Source organism: Lissotriton helveticus, chromosome 1_1 (genome assembly GCF_964261635.1).
Source record: "Lissotriton helveticus chromosome 1_1, aLisHel1.1, whole genome shotgun sequence".
Lineage (NCBI taxonomy): Eukaryota > Metazoa > Chordata > Amphibia > Caudata > Salamandridae > Lissotriton > Lissotriton helveticus.
The window spans coordinates 979,412,545-979,419,607 of NC_136057.1; positions in this window are offsets into that span (position 1 = coordinate 979,412,545).

Sequence of the window (7,063 nt, forward strand, 5' to 3'; positions counted from 1 at the left end):
TAGTTCCTCTTCTGTACGCCATGGCTTAAAGAGTTGCAAAAGAGCTAATTAATAAAATTCCCTTTTGTCTGGAGATTCACAACTCAATTTTCGATGATTAATCAAATGGCCTTTTCTTTGTTTCACCAGACAGCCTTCACATCCAATTACAGCATATACACCTTTATTGATATCTTCAGTGACGTTCCTCTTAAAAGTATAGGTTTGCAGTACTTCATAGAGACAAATGTTCTCAAGATGACTACTTCTATTTGGATAGTATGTATCCAACATGTTTGTCTTCAAAATATCTGCACTATTTGGTTCTTTCTCCGCCAAATACTCTATTTCTTGTACAGATTTCAAAACTCGGTTTCGTGTTGCAGCAAGACCTAGACTCACCCAAATGATTGTTCTAGATTTGGCATATAGACTTGCTGATGATAACCAATCAGAACATTCATATGCTCCAATTTCTCGATGCGACAACATCTTCAGACTGTAACTGTATAATTTCTTGCTTAGACTCTTTTCATGTGAAATTTCCTCCCACATTTCCTTCAGTTCCGTCTTTTCTGATTTTGTGATGTAAGACGTCACATATCGAGCCACAGCAATAGAGTTGTCAGCAACATATTGAATATCCATGTTAGCATTCCACATGGACAAAATGACTGGGTTGTAGTCATTTATGTATTTGGACTCCTCATTTCTTCTTAGGTTGTATGTATTTTTAGGTGATTTTCTTGTCACAGTATGTCGCAGAGCAGACATAAAATAGTTCACTCTTCCTTTCGATGTTACTGGACGTGGAAATGCAAAACGACATTTTGTGTAGAACTTGTCCTTGGATTTGTATTTTCGACTACAGTATTTTCCACAACGATGGGTTTGAAAGCGTAAAACTTGATGTCTTAAATTGTTTTCTTCTGTACTTTTCGGAACAGCACATGTAGAATACTGTTCAATGAAACTCATCACTTTCTCATCTGAATCTGTTCCAATTTTTGGTGCATCTTTAATCCATAGCAGCATATGTATGTGAGGAGCACCTCTTGCTTGATACTCCTTTCTCCAAAAGAAATCCAAAACCTCTCCAAGCGGAGGATTTTTTTTGTTTGTAATAAAAGACATCATAGCTTTAAACCTATGATTGAAATACCTGCATACATTAACTGGATCCAAAGAGCACAGTTCTCCAGGTGTCTTGTATTCAATATTTTCAATGTTTTTATTTGCCTCTTGTAGAAATTGAAGTAAGTCTTCCCAAGCATACTCAGCACAGCTAAGAGTGATGAACCATGTAGGAGTTCCTAAGTTTCTTAGCATACATTTCAATTCCCCATGACGACGGTACCAATACACGTTAGTACCACGCTGACATGCCATGAGATTAATTAGCTGAGATTCCAAAACACTGTCTTGCAGTTTCACTTTATCCATAAAGTCCCTTGCCGAAACATTTTGTAGATGTACTCCACTTTTCAGTATATGGTTCACTGCATAAGAAAGTCCAGACAAGTCACTCTCAAACAGTAGATGGAACAAATATGGAATGCATTGACGAAACCTTGGATCTTCTGCATATAATCTTAAAGTCCGGTATTCAGATGCAGGAATTTGAACAGGTCGGTCGTCATATTGTCCACCTTGACCTGTTGGAAATAACTGTGCAAAACAACGAGCTTCCAAACTTTCTTCCCATACACTAATGGGACTTCCTTTTGCTTCTTTCATTTGAAACAAGTCAATAGCATTCCCCATTACTTCTATGGAATGCAATGGATGGACACTATAATGTTCATAAATTTCTTCACTTCTAGAGACATCAACTTTTTCAATTTGCCCAGCTGAGAAATCACTGTCTTCTTCTACAGTTGTTTTTTCTTCTCCTACATATACATTTTTGTAGTAGTGATTATTTTTTACCAAATACAACGTTGCCTTTTTGACTTTCCTAACATCCACTAATTCTTGCCAGATTTTCTTACTCTTCGTCGGAACACCATTAACTAGAATAACCAGAGGTTCCTCTTCTACTTTTTCTACACCAATTGTATCAATATTTTTCTTAAAATCTAAAGGCAAATAAACAACTCTTCCCTTTAATCCTCTCTGTAAATCTGAAGGAGGCAATTTCCCTGTCTTAGGCTCCATACGAACAATAGCCTGAAAAGGATGCACACATTGAATCAGAATAGACTTATAGGTATTTAAATCCATCAATTCAGAAGGAATGTCTACCAACTCCAGAATATTATGAACAGCTCTAGCAGGCATTCTGTTTTCATTTAATTTATTATAACAATATTTACAATTACGTTGATCAGAACCCAAATCAAAACAATATTCTACCAACAAATAAGTTGCAAAATCCTTCCACTCATTATTATTTTCCATTTCACTTTTTACATATAAATCAACTAATCTACTCTGATTCTTATAATGAGTTTGTCGACAACACACACAAGTAAAATTAGACCTTTCACTTGAATTGACCTTAAACTTTGTAATTTCATGGTCACATTTTTCTGTACTTGAAATCTCTACATTCTCTTCCACATTACCTTCTATTACTGTATCAGTTTCTGCACTGTCCTCTTTTTCACCAAAGTAACAAAACTCAATTTCTTCACAAACGTTCTTCACATCTAATTCAGTTCCCTGCAAAAGAGCACTGTTTAACTGTTTTAGCTTAAGTGCTGGACTTTTTGCATAATACAACCTTCTCACTAATTTCCTCACTTTATTATGATGCACTGCTAACATCCTAAAATGGTGAAAAACACTCTGACATACTTTTCTTGAAAGACAAGCCAGTGAATGCCCATGAAAACCTGTTTTTTCTCTCACTCTACAAGGATCTAACTCTTGCAAAATTTTCATTTTTTGTTTTAGACTTTTCTTAGTATATGTCCGTAAGAAACTGAGAAACAAATCAATTGAATTCAGTCGCACACTACAAATACTACTACAATTCCAAGTATACACTGGAGCCTTAGGACATCTCCCTAAAACTTCATCAGCTAACACCTCTTCTGTATTTCTAGGCACAATTTTTTCTTTTTCAACCGGACAACCGTCCTTCACCTCATATGCTCGACGACTGGTGTCAACTGCATGTACCAAATCTTTATCCTGAAAGTAACTTTCTTCATTAAAAAATGGCTCACAACTTGAACTATGTTTCCATTTTCCAGAAAAACATCACAAAAATGTGTCCGATTAATTACTCTTTTCCAATGACATTTTGATTTGAACACATTGATTACCTTATCTAGTGTACGAATTCTATTGATTACTAAACAATATAATTTATTTTTCACTTTAAATGCTTCATCCACAATCTTCACTATGCTTTTTTTTCTTGTAAAAAGCAGTCTTTTTTTGATACATCTTTACATTTTTTAATAAATTTGAAACTATTCTGTTATAAAACATTCGTCTACGAATTTCAATAAATTGATTTCTCCTTCTATTGCTATAGACAATATCTTCTCCTTCTACAGGTCTAACATATTTTGAGGGGCACAGTTTTTTCTTTCTATTTACAGATGGGTTATTCTTCTTTGAAGCAACATCTTTTTTTTTGACATTTCATTAACTTCCTTAAAAAGTCCTTAGTTTGCCTACCAGGAGCATTATTTTTTTTCACTGAAGATTGTGTTTTGGATGAGTCTTGTATTTCTGTTTTCTTGGACCATAAATCCTGTTTATATTTCTTTTGACGTCTTTCCTTTGACGGCATATTCTTTTATCTTTCTATAGATGAATACAATCTGTGGTAAAGAAAAAATAACATATTATAGACCACTACAAACATACTACATAGCAATTACAATAAGTAAACGATATAAACACTAGTTTACAACATAAGTTACTTTATACCACAGCAACTGTGTCACAGTAACAGTGCAGTACAGTTTCATTATTAATCTTACTCTCTGCCTGCACCATCTCACTCGGTGCCTGTGTCTTATGTCACTCTGTGCCTGTGTCTCATCTCACTCTGTGCCTGTGTCTCATCTCACTCTGTGCCTGTGTTTCATCTCAGTCTGTGCCTGCCCCATCTCTCTCTTTGTGTGTGTCATTTGTCTGTTTGCGTCTGTCTCATATCATTCTGGTATATGTTTTATGGTAAAAAGCATGGCTTTAACATTTTTCACAAGGATCACACTGAGTCTCTGTATAAAATAAGGAATTATATTTTCACATTTGTCAATAATGTCACCTGTGTCTGCTCACAGTTTGCATCTCTAAGCTTAAAGGGTACTCTGTGCCTGTGTCTCACCTCACTCTGTGCCTGTGTGTCATCTCACTCTGTGCCTGCCCCCATCTCTCTCTCTTTCTGTGTGTCATTTGTCTGTTTGCGTGTGTCTCATCTCACTCTGGTAAATGTTTCATGGTAAAAAGTATGGCTTTAACATTTTTGACAAGGATCATACTGAGGGGTCCATTAGGATGTCGGGCGGATTGCCTCTGCCAGGGTAGTGGTGGCCACCGCCACCCTGGCGGAGGCAATCCGCCCGACATCCTTCCTTGCATTCCCCCCCGCCATATTACAATGGCGGAGGGGACCGAAGCGGTGAGAAACACCGCCCGCCTGTTTTCCGCCCCGGTCGCCTTGCGGCCGGGGCGGAAAAGGGATAACATGGTGGTGGTGTCTATCAGACACCGCCAGCCATATTATAATGGGCATTTTTCAATGCCTTTCGAAGGGCAGGCGGACTTCACTCTGTGGGCCCCCTGCGGGCCCCCAGAGTAAAGCACAGTAGGGGGGTGCACGGGGGGTACCTATGGTACCCCCCTGCATTTGCATAACGAAAGCGGCAGGCACCGCACGGTGCCTGCCGCTTTCATCATGCAAATGCTGCAATGTATTTTCAGCATTGTGGTGGGCAGTGCAGAGAGCACCGCCCGCCACAATGCTGAAAATACAGTATGTGCCCGCCACTGTGCTGAAAATACAGGATGTGCCCGCCATTTTCCGATAGGGTTGCGGGCGGGCTAAGCCCGCCCGCCATCCTAATGTGCCCCTGAGTGTCTGTATGAAATAAGGAATTATATTTTCAGATTTTTCAATAATGTCACCTGTGTCTGCTCACAGTTTGCATCTCTAAGCTAAAAGGGTACTCCGTGCCTGTGTCTCACCTCACTCTGTTCCTGTGTGTCATCTCACTCTGTGCCTGCCCCATCTCTCTCTCTTTTTTTATGTGTCATTTGTCTGTTTGTTTGTGTGTGTCTCATCTCACTCTTGTAAATGTTTCATGGTAAAAATTATGGCTTAAACATTTTTGACAAGGATCACACTGAGTGTCTGTATGAAATAAGGAATTATATTTTCACATTTTTCAATAATGTCACCTGTGTCTGCTCACAGTTTCCATCTCTCTAACTCTCATCAAATTATTCACCCAGATCCATTTAAAATCAAGCTTGACTCACAGTGTGATCTTAGGCACATGACCAGGATGTTACATGTAATCTACCATGTCTGTCTCTGCATCCGATATGTGTGTCTCTGCTCATACTATTTCACTGTGTATACTGGCAAAAAACAGACCAAATATATATAAGCAAGACATAACATTCCTTTTTCATTTCAACGGCACACCCTGGATCTTTATTGCACAGCTTAGAGCCTATTTGTGAAGTAAGAGGCCTAACAGACATGCTGCCTAAGATTCCCTACTAGTACATATGCTAAAGCCTAACTGACTTTAAGAATACATGTATTTCCATATTTTTAAACACATCAACTAAGCAAAATATTCAACCAGATCCATTTAAAATCAAGTTTGACTTACAGTGTGATCTTAGGCACATGAGACACATGTCATGACACACACACAAAGAGAGAAATGACACACAGAAAAAGAGAGATTATGCACGTGCAAGGTGACATGAGACACAGGCACAGAGTACCCTTTAAGCTAAGAGAGGCAAACTGTCAGCAGATACAGGTGACATTATTGAAAAATGTGAAAATATAGGGCTAGATGTAGGTGGCCAATTACCGGTCGGTAACGGCCGAATTCGGCCGTTACCGACCGGTAATTGGATTTTGAGATGTAGGGGGAAAAAACAGGCATTTCCGGTAATTTTACCGAATCGGTAAATATACCGGTCGGTAAAATTACCGAAAATGCATTTTCGGTATGTAGGTGCCAAGTTGCACATTGACACAGGGCTTTGAAAATCGGTATTTTAGCATGCAATACAATTGCATGGTAAAATACCGATGCAGGTGTACATGCACATCTGTGCATGTACACCTGTGCCATGTGGCACACATACATGCCCTTAGAGCATGTATGTGTGCCACATGGCACACAAGCCTAAAACAGGGGTGCCAGAGGGTGTCAAAGTGACACCCCCTGCACCCTTGCTAAAATCGGTATTTACCGATTCTGTAATTACAGAATCGGTATTGCCCATTGATTCCTATGGGCTTCACAGCCCATAGGAATCAATAGGAAATACCGATTCGGTATTTCCAGATTCGGTAAATACCGAATCTTAACGATTCGGTATTTCCACATCTGGAAATACCTACATCTCCCCCCTTCATATTTACCACTTCTTAAATACCGAATCGGTAAAATTCGGTATTTAAGAGGTGGTAAATATGAATTACCTATATCTGGCCCATAGTTCCTTATTTCACACAGACACTCAGTGTAATCCTTGACCAAAATTTAAAAGCCAGACATTTTACCAGAAAACATTTTCCATAGTAAATCGTTTTTGACACAAAGCACAGCCCATTTAAATGAACACTACAAAACAAGGAAGAAACCTAACTCATTTCCAAAATACATTTCAAATATGCACCATTACATTTTTTAACAGCATTACAAAAAAACATGACACACAATGCAAGAAGAAAGAAGCACAATATGCTTCTTAATCTTCCCCATAGTGCATACAGCAGTCTATCTTCATTAAAAGAATCATTACTCACCTTCAAAAATGCTTTGGAAGATTTAGAACAGTGTCAGTCACACACACCAGATTTTCTTAAGCAGAATCTCTGAAATGCACCTGAAACACTGCAACCACAAATGGCCCTGATTCTCTGTAA